The 17,939-nt window shown below is 41.3% G+C and overlaps 1 protein-coding gene across 1 annotated transcript in view; it reads left to right on the forward strand.

Annotated features, from left to right (window-relative positions):
* GIGYF2 (GRB10 interacting GYF protein 2) overlaps positions 1 to 17,939 on the forward strand; it is a 151,544-nt gene that overhangs the window by 11,350 nt on the left and 122,255 nt on the right. Inside the window, 1 exon segment of the mRNA XM_047721379.1 lies at positions 4,754 to 4,831. The gene's annotated coding sequence lies outside the window, so the exon portion shown is untranslated.

Consider the following 17,939-nt stretch of genomic DNA (forward strand, 5'->3'; position numbering starts at 1 on the left):
CTCATAGTGGTGAATAGTTTTCCAAAATTCTGATTTTGCTTGAAAGCTCAAATTTTATTATTGGCAACAAGTACAATTTTTTTTGTTTTTGTTTTGTTTTTGAAGTGATAGTGTCAATTTGTTCATTTTTGAAAAAATACCTGCTAAATACTTGGGTCTGGGTGTCATTTTCTCTTAGACTGCTTTGCATGATCAGTGCAGTGCCAACACTGAAAAGTGCAAATGATATCTTAGTATTGTTAAAATAATAGTTTTGACATCATGAATACCTTGAAAGAGTTTCAGAAGACGTTACCTTGAATTGCTACTCTTGGAAATGGAACAGTTTTCAATATCCTATTTACATATGTTACATAGGGTTTATTGTTTTTTAAAAAATAAATTTTTTTTTTTTTTTTAAATTTATTTGACAGAGAGAGAGGGGGAAGCAGGCTCCCCGCCAAGCAGAGAGCCTGACTCGGGGTTTGATCCCAGGACCCTGAGATCATGACCTGAGCTGAAGACAGAGACCCAACCCAGGTGCCCTTGGTTTTTATTTTTATTTTTATTTTTATTTTTTTTAAAGATTTTATTTATTTATTTGACAGAGAGATCACAAGCAGGCAGAGAGGCAGGCAGAGAGAGAGGAGGAAGCAGGCTCCCTGCTGAGCAGAGAGCCTGATGCGGGGCTTGATCCCAGGACTCTGAGATCATGACCTGAACCGAAGGCAGCGGCCTAACCCACTGAGCCACCCAGGCGCCCCATTATTTTTTAAAGCATTAGAAAAATAAATAATAGTTTGAAATAGAAACTGGAGTAAACATATCATTGAAGTTTTTTTTAGATTTCAGTGAGGGTTTTTCGTGCTGGATAGATAGGGATTTGTTCATAAGTTGTGATTAGTTATAAAATAGCTCTCTGTGGTAGTTCTGTAAAATCAGTCTTCTGTGTCAGCGCTGTCTTAACAACTTTCTGCTATGATGGCAATGTTCTGTAAATCTGTACTATCAAATACTTGTAGACATTAGCTGCTTACGACTTTTGAGCACCTGAAATGTGGTTAGTGTGATTGAGGAACAAAAGTTGCATTTTTTTTTTTAAGATTTTATTTATTTATTTGACAGAGAGAGAGAGAGAGATCACAAGTAGGCAGAGAAGCAGGCAGAGAGAGAGAGGGAAGCAGGCTCCCTGCTGAGCAGAGAGCCCGATGTGGGGCTCGATCCCAGGACTCTGGGATCATGACCTGAGCCGAAGGCAGAGGCTTTAACCCACTGAGCCACCCAGGCGCCCCAAGTTGCATTTTTTTAAGACCACAAAACTCTTGAGTTATTACCTTATTTTTATAGTAGTCTTTTTATTTTTTTTTAATTTTAATTTTTATTTTTTTAAGATTTTATTTATTTATTTGATAGATAGAGATCACAAGCAGGCAGAGAGGCAGGCAGAGAGAGAGAGAGGAGGAAGCAGGCTCCCTGCTGAGCAGAGAGCCCGATGTGGGGCTCGATCCCAGGACCCTGGGATCATGACCTGGGCCGAAGGCAGAGGCTTTAACCCACTGAGCCACCCAGGCGCCCCAAGTTGCATTTTTTTTAAGACCATAAAACTCTTGAGTTATTACCTTATTTTTATAGTAGTCTTTTTAAAAAAAAAATGATAGTCTTTATTTTATTTTGTAAGTATTTAGGGATGTCTGGGTGGTTAAGTTGGTTAAGCATCTGTCTTTGGCTCAGGTCATGATCCCAGCGTCCTGGGATGGAGTCCCACATCAAATTCCTTAGCCTGCTTCTCCCTCTTCTCTGGCCTTCCCCTTGCTTGTCCCCACCTCTCTCTATCTCTTTCTGACAAATAAAATCTTTATTTTTATTTTATTTTATTTTTTAAATATATTTTATTTATTTGACAGAGAGAGATCACAAGTAGGCAGAGAGGCAGGCAGAGAGAGAAGGGGAGGCAGGCAGAGAGAGAGGGGGAAGCAGGCTCCCCGCTGAGCAGAGAGCCCGATGTATCCATAGGGTCCTCTTGGCTGTGAAAAATTTTCAGATTTCCCTGTTTTTACCAGTATTGACAGTTTTGAGGTGTTAACTGATTAAGTGTGTTTGTAGAATGCTTCTCCATTGGAATTTAGATGTTTTTTTCATGATAAGAGTGGGGTTAAGGATCTTGGGGAAGAAGACCATAGAAGTAAAATGCCATTTTCTTTTTTTTTTTAAAGATTTTATTTATTTATTTGACAGAGAGAGATCACAAGTAGGCAGAGAGGCAGGCAGAGAGAGAGGGGGAAGCCAGCTCCCTGCTGAGTAGAGAGCTTGATGTGGGGCTTGATCCCAGAACCCTGAGATCATAACCTGAGCTGTAGGGAGAGGCTTTACCCATTGAGCCACCCAGGTGCCCCGTAAAGTGCCATTTTCATTGAGTCATTTAAGGGCACATACTATCAGTGTGATTTATCACTGTTAATGTTACCTTGATGTATGGTTGACTTTGATTTCTTGTCAGGTTTGTCCACTATGAAGTCACTCTTTTCTCTTCCCCCTTGAGGAGCTGAATTAAATTTTACTAATTTTACTAAATATATCCACCTGCAGCGAAAAGGTGCTATGTAAGATAGCACAGTTCTAGACATTGTTCCTTAGTTTTAAATTTTATCCAAAATTTTATTTTATTTTTTTAAGATCTTATTTTTAAGTAATCTCTACACCCAGTGTGGGGCTTGAACTCACAACCCCGGGATCAAGAGTTGCATGCTCCACTGACTGAGCCAACTAGGTGTCCCTAATGTTTATTTCAATCAATTTAAAGAAGGATGATTTTGGGGGCACCTGGGTGGCTCAGTGGGTTAAGCCTCTGCCTTCAGCTCAGGTCATGATCTCAGGGTCCTGAGATCGAGCCCCACATCGGGCTCTCTGCTCAGCAGGGAGCCTGCTTCCCACTCTCTCTCTGCCTGCCTCTCTGCCTACTTGTGATCTCTGTCAAATAAATAAAATCTTTAAAAAACAAAAAAGGATGATTTAATGTAAAAGAAATATAAAATGTTAGTCATGGGATGTATTACTCTCTGAGGGAGGCAGTCTATTTTTAATAAGCTTATTAGTCTTTTTAAAATTCACCTTTTTTTTGAAGTATAACTTACATAGAATAAAATGCCTTCGTTTTAAGTACGCTCCATATTAAATGTACATTTTGATGAATATTGATAAACGTATATACCTGTGTAGCCATCACCACAATTAAGATATATAACATTTCCATCACCTGTAGAAGTCTCCTTCTTTTTATAGTCATTTTTCCTCCCTGTGATGTGGTTAATTTCGGTTCTTCTAGGATTTTACATAATTGGAATTATTCAGTATGTATTCTTTTTGGGATCTGGCTTCTTTTTGCTCAGCATAATGTCTGGTTCATTCATGTTGCTGCATGTGTGAGTAATTAGCTTTTTGTTGCTGAAGATATTGGGTGTGACTACTACAGGATTTGTTTATCCATTCATCTTTGGATAAACATTTGGGTTGTTTTTGCTTTGGGGCTGTTAGGCATAAAGCTGACTTTAGTTTCATGGCATGGGTAGTGAGTGATTCAGATTGTGCTGGATAACAGTGCTTATCACAACACTGTGTATCAGGAATTTAAATTTCTTTTAGGGTGAGGAGAAAAGTCAGTAGAACATATATAATTTTTTTGAAGATGTGCCATAAAAAGAGTAAGAGAAATAAATAGTATTTTGCAAGGTCTCCTATATACTGTGTGCTCCAGATAGATGTAGATAATTCTTTTGATTTTTGATGATTTTCTCAGAAAAAAGTTCTTTGTTCCTTTTCCTAGGGTTAACTGTCTAGTAATAAAATGAATAACTGAAATCTAATTTTGCTTCATGAAGTTTTGTCATCAGTAAATGTGTTTATACATCAGTAAATGTATATATTTATTTGTTTATTTATTTATTTGACTGAGATCACAAGTAGTCAGAGAGGCAGGCAGAGAGAGAGAGAGGAGGAAGCAGGCTCTCTGCGGAGTAGAGAGCGCGACGTGGAGCTCGATCCCAGGACCCTGGGATCATGACCCAAGCCTAAGGCAGAGGCTTTAACCCACTGAGCCACCCAGGCACCCCAGTAAATGTATATTTTTAAAAAGTTCAAAAATGTTTGCAATTTGGGGTTCCTTGGTGGCTCAGTTAGTTAATATGCATTTGACTTCAGCTCAGTTTATGATCTTGGGGGCCTGGAATCAGGCCGGGCATTGGGCTCTGTGCTCATCGGGGAGTCTGCTTGTCCCTCTTCCTCTCCCCCTGCTTGTGCTCTCTTGCTATCTCTCTCTCAAATAACTAAATAAGATCTTAAAATGTTTGCATGTTAGGGTACCTGCTGGCTCAATCAGTAGAGAATTTGACTCTAGATCTCAGAGTTGTGAATTCAAGCCCATGTTGGGCATGGAGCCCACTTAAAAAAATTTTGCACGTTTAAAAATGAAGATCAGATGGGTGCAAAAGGAAAAAGTTTACTGTTATAATAGTTGGGAGTAGAGTTTCCTTTTATTTTTGTACCTTAAAAAAATTTTTTTTAAGAAGATTTTATTTATTTTACAGAGACACAGCGAGAGCGGGAACACAAGCAGGGGGAGTGGGAGAGGGAAGCAGGCTTCCCGCTGAGCAGAGAGCCTGATTCAGGGCTTGATCTCAGGACCCTGGGATCGTGACGTGAGCTGAAGGCAGACACTTAACGACTGAGCAACCCAGGTGCCCCTAAAATATTTTTTAAGTTGTTTTTTTTTTTTTTTTAGTATTGTCTACACCCAATGTGAGGCTTGAATTCACAACCCTGAGATTGAGTTGCATACTTCCCTGACTGAGCCTGTCAGGTACTCCCTTAAAAAAAAAATTTTTTTTTTTAAGATTTTATTTATTTATTTGACAGACACGGCGAGAGAGAGGGAACAGAAGCAAGGGGTGTGGGTGAGGGAGAAGCAGTCTTTGCGTTGGGCAGGGAGCCAGATACAGGGCTCAGTTCCAGGGTCCTGGGATCATGACCTGGGCCAAAGGCAGACACTTAACGAGTAAGCCACCCAGGTGCCCCTTAAAATTGTTTTTTAAACTGAGTTAATGTTCAAAAAGATACTGACTTTAGGGACGCCTGGGTGGCTCAGTTGGTTAAGTGTCTGCCTTTGACTCAGGTCATGATCCCAGGGTCCTGGGGTTGAGCCCCATGTTGGGCTTTCTGCTCGGCAGGGAGCCTTCTCTATAGGATAGCTTCTCTATCCCCTCCCCTTCTCAAATAAATAAAAATCTTAAAATTAACTTAAAAAAATTTTTTTTGGGGGGCGCCTGGGTGGCTCAGTGGGTTAAAGCCTCTGCCTTTGGCTCAGGTCATGGTCCCAGAGTCCTGGGATCAAGCCGCACATCCAGCTCTCTGCTCCACAGGGATCCTGCTTCCTCCTCTCTGTCTCTGCCTACTTGTGATCTCTGTCAAATAAATTAAAAAAAAATTTTTTTTTAATTTAAAGATTTAAAAATTAAAGATTTTATTTACTTAGTTGAGAGTGAGAGAATGCATGTGTGAGCACGAACAGAGGGGAGGACAGAGAGGGAGAGGGGAGGGCTCCATCCCAGCACACTGGGATCATGCATGATCTGAGCTGAAGGCGTTCAATGTTATTTTCTGTTTTTCTTTTTCTTTTCTTTCTTTTTTAAGATTTTATTTATTTGACAGAGATCACAAGCAGGCAGAGAGGCAGGCAGAGAGAGAGAAAGGGAAGCAGGCTCCGCACTGAGCAGAGAGCCTGACATGGGGCTCGATCCTAGGACCCTGAGATCATGACCTGAGCTGAAGGCAGAGGCTTTAACCCACTGAGCCACCCAGGTGCCCTCTGTTTTTCTTTTTAAGATTTTATTTATTTGAGAGAGAGAGCACATGCTCAGGTACGTGCCCAAGTGGTGGGGAGGTAGAGGGAGTGGAAGAAGCAGACTCCCCACTGAGCAGGGAGCCCAGTGTGGTGCTCAACCCCAGGACCCTACAATTGCCACCTGAGCCGAAGGCAGACACTGAACCAAGTGAGCCATGCAGGTGCCCCTTCAATGTTTTTTCTAGGAATAAGAATATTTTCCTACATAATCACAGTAGAAATTTCAGAGTCATAATTAACATTAATACAGTACTATTACCTAACCCATGACTCTTATTCAAGTTAATAGTTGTCTCTTTAATGTTTCTTATAGCATAATTTTTCTTGTTTCAAGATGAAGTTAAGAATCATACAGGCACTTGGTCTTTATATCTCTAAGTCTCCCTTAATCTGGGATGATTCTTCAGTTTTTTGTTGTTGTTGTTTGCTTTTTTTTTGTTTGTTTTTTTAAAGATTTTATTTATTTATTTGACAGAGAGAGAGAGAGCGAGATCACAAGTAGGCAGAGGGGCAGGCAGAGAGAAATGGGGAAGCAGGCTCCCCGCTGAGCAGAGAGCCTGATGCCGGACTTGATCCCAGGACCCCAAGACCATGACCTGAGCTGAAGGCAGAGGCGTAACCCACTGAGCTACCCAGGCACCCCGTGTTTTTTGTTTTTTGTTTTTTTGACTATTATGACTGATATTTTTGGAGAGTATAGTTGATTGATTTTGTGTCTATCAGGTTGGGTATATCTGATGTTTTTTCAAGATGAGCTTCAGTTTATGCATTATTGTCAGGAATGTAACAGATACTGCTGTGTTCTTCTCAATTGCATCACATCAGGAGGCACATGGCGTCCATTTGTCTCAGTGTTAATGATGTTACCTAACTTAATAACAATCAGATGGAAGAGATGCAGAGGGCAGGTATGTGGGAGTGGGTGCAGAGCTTCAGTGCTCCCTTTGCATACCACCTTCTCCTTGAAGCTCCACTGTAGTTTGTTTATTCGTTCATCTGTGGATGATCACTTGTGGTGATGAACATAGTAGCCAAATGTCAGTTTTTAGTAATTATGAATAAGGCTACTATGAATATCTTATCTTTGTCTTCTGATAAAAATTTCCCTTGAATATATATCTAGCAGTGGATTATGGGATTATGGGGTAGGCATATATTGAGATTTTATAGATATTGCCAAACTGTTCTGAAGTGGTTGAACTAATTTGCACTAATGGAGTTATTAATCTTGTGTTATCTTAATCTAGATCTGACTAAGGTAAAAATAGCTTGCTGCTGGAATAGGGGTAGAACTATTCATTTATTTGAGACTGTGTGAGGAGTGCTAGAAGAGTAGCTCTTTTTACTGCCTTTGGGAAAATGGAGGTAAGGAAGTGTGGGGGGAGTTTTAGTTTCCCATGTGTTAATTCTGGTAGGCTTTGTCAGACTGTGGATAGTACTGCCTGGACTTCATCCCAGATTTGCCATAATTTTGGGGGGGCTAAATTTTACATCCAGGAGATGGAGATTTGTAGCAATGGACAATTTTTATAAGAAAGATTCAGGAGATTTTAAAGGAGTACATGTTTTGAATTGTTAGTAGTGGTAGCTAATCAGGTTTCATGACCTCCAGAAGCGGTATCAGGGAATACTTTCAGAGTCGAGCTGTCAGCTGCTGTGCTGGGTTCTTTTTTTTTTTTTTTTTTTTTTTAAAGATTTTATTTATTTGAGAGAGAGACAGTGAAAGAGAGCATGAGCGAGGAGAAGGTCAGAGGGAGAAGCAGACTCCCCATGGAGCTGGGAGCCCGATGTGGGACTCGATCCCGGAACCCCGGGATCATGACCCGAGCCGAAGACAGTCGTCCAACTAACTGAGCCACCCAGGCGTCCCTGCTGTGCTGGGTTCTGATTGATTTGGCTTCTCCTTGCTATGTTTCTCCAGTTAGAACTTAAACTACACAGATCTGCAGCTCCTTCATGTGTGCCTAGAAGTTGTCTGGCTTCTTGACACTTTGCCAAATTGTGAGAAAATGGTAGACTTAAGAGCTGAGAGGCCAAGGTCTCCCTTTTCTTTGTTGCATACCCAACAATAAAAAGAGCTGGGTTGATGTCTTCTCTCTCTTTTATCTTTTTTTTTTTTTTAATTTTTTTTAAAGTTTTTTTTTTTTTATATATTTATTTGACAGAGAGATCACAAGTAGGCAGAGAGAGAGGCGGGGGGGGGGGGGAGCAGGCTCCCCACTGAGCAGAGAGCCCAATGCGGGGCTCAATCCCAGGACCCCGGGATTACGACCTGAACCGAAGGCACAGACTTTAACCCACTGAGCCACCCAGGTGCCCCTCTCCTCTTTTAAAAATGCACTCACATGCACATAGAGTGATAGATGTCCCAAAGAGGAGCTGAGGAACCCAGGAAAACTAGAAAAATTCATAGAGAAAAAGGAAAATAATTATACTAGTAATCAGAGATAAAATAATTGCTAGTGGGGACTAATTTAGTATAGAGTTGTTAAGATGTTGACAAAAAGGCCAGGTTATATTGTATTGGTTGTTAAGTATAGGATGCAATTTATCAAAGAAGACCAATTTCCTGGTGTTAATCATAGAGGGAATATATTAGTTGAATTCACTTATAAAGAATTTTGAGTAATGGACAAGGTCTGAAAGAGTGGTTATGTAGGTTATGTAGCTATTTTTAAGTGAACTCTCAAAAATTTGAGGGTAGACCTATGTCTGAGGTCCTTATCCCAGAATTGGAGTAGCTGAAGGAGAGAAAAGGTCAGAGGAGGGAGATGAGAGCCTTACCTTCTGTTCTGTCATAGTTGCTTAGGTATGAGAAAGGTATGCTAATTGGGTGGTCTTTGGACTAACAGTATTTTGCATGCATTCTATCTGAAACACTTTATACCATTATGTCCACTTTATGTCTTTTTCCAGCTCCCTCCTCAAAGGTTTGGGTGCTTCTATATTTCAGAGATGCTAGGATCAGGACTTGTCTCAGAATTCTTTTTTTTTTTGGGACGCCTGGGTGGCTCAGTTGGTTAAGCAATTGCCTTCGGCTCAGGTCATGATCCCAGCGTCCTGGGATCGAGTCCCACATCGGGCTCCTTGCTCGTCAGGGAACCTGCTTCTCCCTCTGCCTGCCATTCTGTCTGCCTGTGCTCGCTCTCTCCCTCTCTCTCTCTCTGACAAATAAATAAATAATCTTTAAAAAAAAAAAAAAAGAATTCTTTTTTTTTTTTTTAAAGATTATTTATTTATTTATTTGACAGAGAGAAATCACAAGTAGGCAGAGAGGCAGGCAGAGAGAGAGGAGGAAGCAGGCTCCCCGCTGAGCAGAAAGCCTGATGCGGGGCTCGAACCCAGGACCTGGGATCATGACCTGAGCCGAAGGCAGCGGCTTAACCCACTGAGCCACCCAGGCGCCCCTTGTCTCAGAATTCTTGAGGCCTGCTAATTCCACTGTGTCATGTGTTACTATTATCACTGGTCATGAGAGGAATGAAAATCCCATCTGGTTATTCATCCTTTTTGTTGTTTCATCTCCATAACCACTGAGTTTTTTCCCCCGTTGACCCAGTCTCAGGGTTTAATTTCTTTCTAAGAACTTTTATTGAAGTTTCTGAAGTGTCATTTTGGGGGTCGCCTGGGTGGTTCAATTGGTTAAGCGTCTGCCTTCGGCTCAGGTCATGATCCTAGGGTCCCAGGATAGAGTCCCGCATCGGATAGAGTCCCACATCAGGTTCAGCGGGGAGTCTGCTTCTTCCTCTGCCTTACCCCTTGGCTTGTGCATTCTCTTTCTCTCTTAAATAAATAAAATCTTAAAAAAAAAGTGTCATTTTTGTGTGTTAAACCTTTTCATATGTTAAACTGTTCATAGGCTCTTTTTCAGCTTTATTAAGGTAACTGAAGCCCATCCTGCCTTGATAATTTTGCCTTCTCTTTAGCCCTCTGAGGTTACCAGTACATTTCCCTGCACAGTGGTAGCTGTGTTAGTAGGCACAATCAGGAACTTTATTCTCTTCCATCCATTGCCTGTTCTTTTCCTTTGCAAGGGTGACCATTCAGCCTGGTTTACTCTTGTTGTCTCTATATAATTATTAATACCCTGCTTGTACACATGTTTTCTGGTATATGTATGTACATAAACTGTACCCCTCATGTGGGGCTTGAACTCACAACCCTGACATCCAGAGTCCCATGCTCAACCCACTGAGCCAGCTAAGTGCCTCCCCTCACCACATTTCTGTAACTACTCTTCAGATCACCAATGACTTCATTGTGGAATCTAGTGAAGACTTTTCAGTCTTTGTCTTTTTTGATTTCAGTGTTTGAAACTTTTGAACTTTAGAAACTTTAGAAAAAAAATTGTGCCAGTACTATCTTTGTTGTATAAACAAATTAGAAACTTACTAGGAGAATTATTATCTATAATTCTACCATTCAGAAGCAAATATTAACATTTTGGGACATCCTTATGTATACCCACTAAGAATATATTTTAGAATGTGTCGAATGTTATATTGTCTGTACTCTATAGCCTGCCTTGAACACTTAATACATTGTTGACATCTTTTTATGTCAGTGAATGTAGTTATTATTTGTTATTATCACCTGTCTCTCTATAGGTATGTAGGTTGGCTTCCACAGTATCTGCTGAATTTCTAACACCCCTCCTTTCCTTTTAGCTCTTGCTAATTCGTTGTCCTCCTGGTATCTTGAATGATCTTCCTAAAGTAGCCAGTTTCAAAAAAACAAAAACAACAAAAAAATGAAATACCAGCTTCTCCTAGACATTTTCTTGCCCTAATCTTTTATAGCCTTTCATTGCCCTTGGGATATAGTGTACAAAGTCTTCTATGATATGGCCACGAATTACCAATCTTCACTTTAGTTTTTAGCTGTATTGAACAAATGGATAATCTCCCCAAAGATCCTGGCTCTTTCTCCTATCTGTTATAAATTCAGTGAATGTAGAGAAAGTGAGAGTCCATGATACGGTGCAAAGTAGTGCTAGAGATCTCTAATCTTTCTCTTCTTGCCAGTATTCTCCTGCATTATGTTTGCTGAGCTTTGTTCTTGTCGCTTGAGCTTGTCCCTGCTTGACTTCTGCTTTGGGGTAGTTTCATTCAATTTTTGGTTATAGTTATGTATTTACTTCCAAATCTGTTTTCTCATTCCCCTGACTCTTTAGTGGAATAAAGTCTATATTAACGGTCTTTTGGGGTGTTTCCCCAGGTGCATTCATTTTGACCAAAATCACGATTGTCTTTCCTCCCCGATTTTATTTTTCTAATTTCTGTTTACTTTCAAGTCTTACATGCAGATTGAAAAAGCATTCCACCTCAGTATGGAATCCTGTAGGTCCCATTCGATTTCTACATCCTCTGTTTAGATTTTCCTTTCCAAAGGGACCAGTGAGTGCTTCTGCTGCTGAGGAAATGGAGTAGATACTTAAATAGACCTTGGTTTTATGCATGCCATTGTAAGAGAGGGAGGACAAGGCAGTCCTCCTGGGGTGAAGGAATGGCATGAAGAGAAGCATAGATGAAAGAGAATGCTGTGGAGAGTAGAAAGTTCTCATTTGGCCTTGAGTTTGGAGGTGAAACAGTAGGAGATTGAATTGAGGAGGTATGGGTTATCAGATTGCTGGGGACCTAAAATACCAGGAGTTTTGCTATACATGGTAGGTTTATTTACTTACTTATTTTAATTTTAATTTTATTTTTTAAAGATTTTATCTATTTATTTGACAGAGAGATTACAAGTTGGCAGAGAGGCAGGCAGAGGGAGAGGGGGAAGCAGGCTCCTTGCCAAGCAAGGAGTCCGATGCGGGACTGCATCCCAGGACCCTGGGATCATGACCTGAGCTGAAGGCAGCGGCTTAACCGACTGAGCCACCCAGGCGTCTCAATTTATTTATTTTTAAAGCTTTTATTTATTTGAGAGGGAGAAAGAGAGAGCCAGAAAGAGAACACAGGCAGGGAGGGGGGTCAGGGGAGAGGGAGAAGCAGGCTTCCCGCTGAGCAGGGAGCCAGTGCGGGGCTCCATGCAGGGCTCGATGCAGGGCCCAGATCCCAGGACCTTGGAATCATGACCTGAGCGAAAAGCAGAGGCTTAACTGACTGAGCCACACAGGTGCCGCATACCCACACAGGCGTCAACCATATTGACCGTTTTACAGGGGGGTAGGCATGACCAGAATGGTGCTTTAGGAAGAATGATCTTGTTGGTTGTGAGTAGTTAGTGATCAGGAATTGAATTAGAAATTTTATTGTAATAATCCAAACATGAGTTAACAAAGGCTTAACTATAATAAAAGGAGAGTGCAAGAGGAATCTTGAAGGAGGAACTGACCAAATTTGAGACAAAATGACAGGGTATAAGGAAGCAGGGAGGAAGAAGTTGCAGATGATTTTGTGCTTTTAAGTCTAGCTGACTACTGAATTCTGAGAACTAGGGTACCTTGATCAGTTGTTGATGAGGTAGATATCTAGGAGGAGCAGGCAACTGAAAATGCCTTCTAGGTCATGGGAGAAAAAAATCAAATCTGTAATTCACAGCAGGGCGAGGGTCAGGGGCGGGGCCTTCCCAGGGGAAACAATCTGGAAATTTCCTTGCTCTTGTTATGATGACAGCCCCAATCTCCATGTGTTCCTTATTCTGTGACTTAGTAGGCAGAGTTCTACCATTGTGGTAGAGAATACCATCGTAGATTAAAAAAAGGTTCAAGACAGTATCTAAACAGAATTTATAGTTAAACCATAGGTATGCTGAGGGAAGTCAGAAAAGAGAAACTTTTGGGGGAATGGCAACTAAATAGGAAGGAAACACAGGTAGAAAAGCAATACCAGTACAGTATTGGTCATGGAAGGAAAAGGAGAAGAGTTTTGAGAAAAGGCAATCTAGAAAGGTAGAAGAGCACAGCATCCAGAGTCTGGTTCAGATCCTGACTTGCTGTAAAAATTCAGGGCTGTTTTCTGATGGTCAAAAGTCTCCTGGGGCTTTGAGTTGACCACATTTAGCTCAAGGCGGAACCTATGCATTTCAGGACCTCCTTGCATCCTTAGAAAGGACAGTTGAGAAATAGGCCCAGTTTCCATTCTGCAGTCAAATGCTCTACCACTGAGCTATACCCCACCCCCCCCAGTTTCCATTCTGACTAATTTATAATTCAGAGGCATTGGGTAAGACAATCTCTCTAGTACATATATAAACAAATTAGAACTGGGGTCATTTAAATGAATGTGGAAGGAGCAGTCTGAAGTGGGGAATTCAGAATTAAAGATTATAATACTGTAAGCATTTAAATGAGATTTCTTCAGCAGTCATGACTCTTAAGATTTCCTGTTTTAATTCATAAAAGAGAGCAAGTAGAACACCATCCTGAGTAATATAGGTCTCTTTAGTGATAATTAAATCACAGATTATTATTCTTGGTTCTTAAGAGTTTTTGAGAAATTTTTACATTAGGAAGTAATCTTATGGAAACCATGTTATAACTGGTAGTTAGGTTTCCAGCTCAGGACTTTAAAAAAATAGCTTTTTTTTTTTTTTTTTTTTTAGATTTTATTTATTTATTTGACAGAGATCACAAGTAGGCAGAGAGGCAGGCAGAGAGGGAGGGGAAAGCAGGCTCCCTGCCAAGCAGAGAGCCCGATGTGGGGCTCTATCCCAGGACCCTGAGATCATGACCCAAGCTGAAGGCAGAGGCTTAATCCACTGAGCCACCCAGGCACCCCTAAAAAAATAGCTTTTAATATTTGTGTAGTATGGTTAGGTAGTTTGGCACTACCTGAAAGGTTTATAGGTGGAATGGTAAACAGGACCAGAACAGGATTTCCTTGCTTGTTCCTTAGATGCTGCCTAAGTCTAGGGCTTCTCCGTAATTCAGGACTGCTTTCTGCAGTTGGGAAGGTTAGGCATTACACAGCTCTAGGGACTCCATTTGCATCCTTTATGGTATTAGTGGCCATGGAGCTTTGTGCTTCTGAGGCCTGCGTCTCCTTAAAGTAATAAAGGGGGAATTTTTTTTTTTTTTAAGATTTTATTTATTTATCTGACAGAGAGAAATCACAAGTAGGCAGAGAGGCAGGCAGAGAGAGAGGAGGAAGCAGGCTCCCCGCTGAGCAGAGAGCCCGACGTGGGGCTCGATCCCAGGACCCTGAGATCATGACCTGAGCCGAAGGCAGCGGCTTAACCCACTGAGCCACCCAGGCGCCCCATAGGGGGAATTTTTTTTTTAAATCTCTTAAGTGATTTTAATATTTTCACAACTATCAAATCAGTTTTTATTTTTTAAAAATATTTTATTAGCATGTGTGAGAAAGCACAAGTGGGGGGGCGGAGCTGCAGAGGGAGAGGGAGAAACAGGTTCCCAGTGAGTAGGGAGCCCAGTGTGGGGCTTGATGCAGAGCTTGATCCCAGGACCTTGGAGTCATGACCTGAGCTGAAAGCAGACGCTTAACCAATTGAGCCACCCAGGTGCCCCCAAATAATTCAGTTTTTAATGGAGAATCATTTGCCTTGTAAATTCAGTCTGGTTCAAATCTGACTTGCTTTGTAAATTCAGAGCCGTTTTCCGATGGTCAAAGTCCCACGGGGGTTTGAGTATAAAACATTTGGCTGGGTGGGGTGTAAAATGGTAGTAAAAACACTCCCTCGGGATGTTTTGTCTTACATTGAAGTCTTATGGTTGATGTAGTCTCTGCAGGTCTTTAAAAGCCAAGTAGGTCCACTTTTTAAAAGCACACTGAATTGATTTATGCCAAATATGGCCACAGGACTGATGTGTAAGCAGAATGCCTGTATTGATTTACAGTGGGCATCTTCTTGGGGTCTGATCATCACTACCTTGGCAAGTCATTTCAGTTGGAATGTACCATAATTTAATTGAATCCAAGTCTGCAGCAGTTGTGAGATTCTTTATTACTGAAGAAGAAATTCTCATACTATGACGTAAACTCTGCCACAGTTTTTTAATTACTTAGATATATTTTTTAAAGATTTTATTTATTTATTTGACAGAGAGAGAGCACAAGTAAGCAGAGCGACAGGCAGAGGGAGAGAGAGAAGCAGGCTCTCCACTAAGCAGGGAGCTCGATGCGGGGCTCGATCCCAGGAGCCTGGAATCATGACCTGAGCCGAAGGCAGCTGCTCAACCAACTGAGCCACCCAGGCGCCCCTAGATATATTTTTTAAAAGATTTTATTTATTTGACAGAGATAGAAGCACAAGTAGGCAGAGCAACAAGCAGAAGGAGAGGGAGAAGCAGGTTTCCTGCTTCGCAGGGAGCCGGTGTGGGACTCGATCCCAAGACTCTGGGATCATGACCTGTGCTGAAGGCAGATGCTTAACCGACTGAGCCACCCAGGTGCCTCCCCCTTTAAAAGAGATTTTAATTACTTAAAAATTTTTAATTTAATTTAATTTTTTTTAAGATTTTATTTATTTATTTGACAGATCACAAGTAGGCAGAAAGGCAGGCAGAGAAAGGAGGAAGCAGGCTCCCTGCTGAGCAGAGGCGGGACTCTATCCCATGACCCTGGGATCACGACCTGAGCTGAAGGCAGAGACTTTAACCCACTGAGCCACTCAGGCATGCCTAATTACTTAAAATTTTTATTTTCATTTTTTTTTTCCCTTCAGTTGTTTGCAATGGCTCGCTTATTTTACATTTTCAGATTCAAAAGACATTTTAAAATTAGTATTTTTTAAGTAATCTCTACACCCAACGTGGGGCTCCAATGCATGACCAAGATCAGGAGTTGGATGTTTTTTTTTTTTTAAGATTGTATTTATGAGACGGAGCAAGTGTGTGTGCAGGTGTGTGCAAGTGTGTGGCACACAAACATGCATGCATGCGGTCATGCACGAGTGAGCAAGCATGAGCTGGGGGCGAGAGGGGTGGTGGGCAGAGAAAGAGGGAGAAGCAGACTTCCTGCTAAGCAGGGAGCCTGACTCAGGGCTGATAATCAGGACCCTCAGATCATGACCTGAGCTGAAGTCAGAGCTTCAGGGAGTGAACCACCCAGGAGCTCCAAGACTTGCATGCATGCTCTTCTAACTGAGCCATCCAGGTGTCCATTAGTTTACATTTTTTTAAAAAAAGATTTTATTTATTTATTTGACAGAGATCACAAGTAGGCAGTGAAGCAGGTCGAGTGAGAGGCAGGGTTGGGGGGGGCAGGCTCCCCGCTGAGCAGATAGCCCGATGTGGGACTTGATCCCAGGACCCTGAGATCATGACCTGAGCTGAGGCAGAGGCTTTACCCACTGAGCCACTCAGGCACCCCATTATTTTACATTTTAAAAAAAGTTCTTTTAGGGACGCCTGGGTGGCTCAGTTGGTTGGACGACTGCCTTCGGCTCAGGTCATGGTCCTGGAGTCCCGGGATCGAGTCCCGCATCGGGCTCCCGGCTCCGCGGGGAGTCTGCTTCTCTCTCTGACCTTCTACTCGCTCATGCTCTCTCTCACTGTCTCTCTCTCAAATAAAAAAAAAAAAAAAAAAAAAAAAAAGTTCTTTTAAATTTATTTAAGTGTAATAGATTATTATATGGTATATATTTTGTGTATATATATATATATTTTAAAGATTTTATTTATTTGACAGAGAGAAATCACAAGTAGGCAGAGAGGCAGGCAGAGAGAGAGGAGGAAGCAGGCTCCCTGCTGAGCAGAAAGCCCGATGTGGGGCTCGAACCCAGGACCTGGGATCATGACCCGAGCCGAAGGCAGCGGCTTAACCCACTGAGCCACCCAGGCGCCCCATTTTGTGTATATTTTAAAGAGACAATAGAAGTGAAATATATTGGTTAAGGTACTCCTCAAATTTCTGCATGTTATGTCTTACTCTTCTAAATAATGAAAAATTTAGGATTATGGAAGTTTCCTTCCTCCCCTCTCCCCACTATTATAGTGTCATGTTATTAAGGGTATTAATAATGAAATGTTTCTTAGGGACTGCTCCGTTGTTTTCTCATCAATGTAAAATTCAGTGATTTCTTGCTTCTGAAGTTCTTAAAACCAGTCCAAGTTGTTTAATTTCCCCCTTTAAGTACTTTTGCAGCTGGTACAGATGGCCGCATGTGGGTTGTGCGTTGTCCAGTCTCTGCAGCAAACCATAACAAGCTTTATCTGTGTGTGGTTTTTTTGGTTCTTTTCCTCAGGTTCTGTAAAGCACTTAAAATCACTTCTCTGATGGTGAAAAGTTATTTCACTAATATCCCATTGCTGTGTTTGCTTTCTTTTATATACTACATTTTATTTCAATTTAGAACCATATTATAATCTTTTGGGAGACATTTTAAGCAGCAGTTTAAAATCAGGTACTAACAACAATGCAGTTGAAAGGATGCTAGTGAACAGCTATGACTAAGTTTACTATGGGCAGACAGTGACACCTGTGGCACAACTTTCTTTGGGCTGAGAGCAGTGGTAACAGGACACTAAGATGTATTTCAGTTTTGGAGAGGTTAAAATGTGGGAAACCATGTGTCTTGTGTTGTTGTTATTGTTTTTTTTTTTTTTTTTTTTTTTTTAATAGAGTCACCAGTTGCTTAAGAGATGGGGGAGGGCACTAAATTGATGTCAAGCTTGAGTCTGCAAGCTTGTGGGGCCATGTAGCAGTTCAGAGTTAAGTTAGAATATGGGTGACTCCATGGAACCCTCAGGGTTGAACTAGGGTTAGAAATACCTTCCAGAGAATGGCAGATAAATTATTTTTTATTTACTTTTATGTTTTTTCCCCACCCACTGAGCTTTTCCCCCTTTTTCTTTTCTTCCCAGAAGGCAAATAAATTAATAGCTGATTATGGATGTTAACATACTTTTACTTTGCCTTTTCTTCATTTTTGACCCATTTCTAATTAATATATATATATATATTATGTTTTTATTTATTTATTTATTTGACAGAGATCACAAGTAGGCAGAGAGGCAGGCAGAGAGAGAGGAAGAAACAGGCTCCCTACTGAGCAGAGAGCCCAATGCAGGGCTTGATCCCGGGACTCCAGGATCATGACCTGAGCTGAAGGCAGAGGCTTTAACCCACTGAGCCACCCAGGCATCCCTCTAGTTAATATTTTT

This window comes from Lutra lutra, chromosome 3 (genome assembly GCF_902655055.1).
Source record: "Lutra lutra chromosome 3, mLutLut1.2, whole genome shotgun sequence".
Lineage (NCBI taxonomy): Eukaryota > Metazoa > Chordata > Mammalia > Carnivora > Mustelidae > Lutra > Lutra lutra.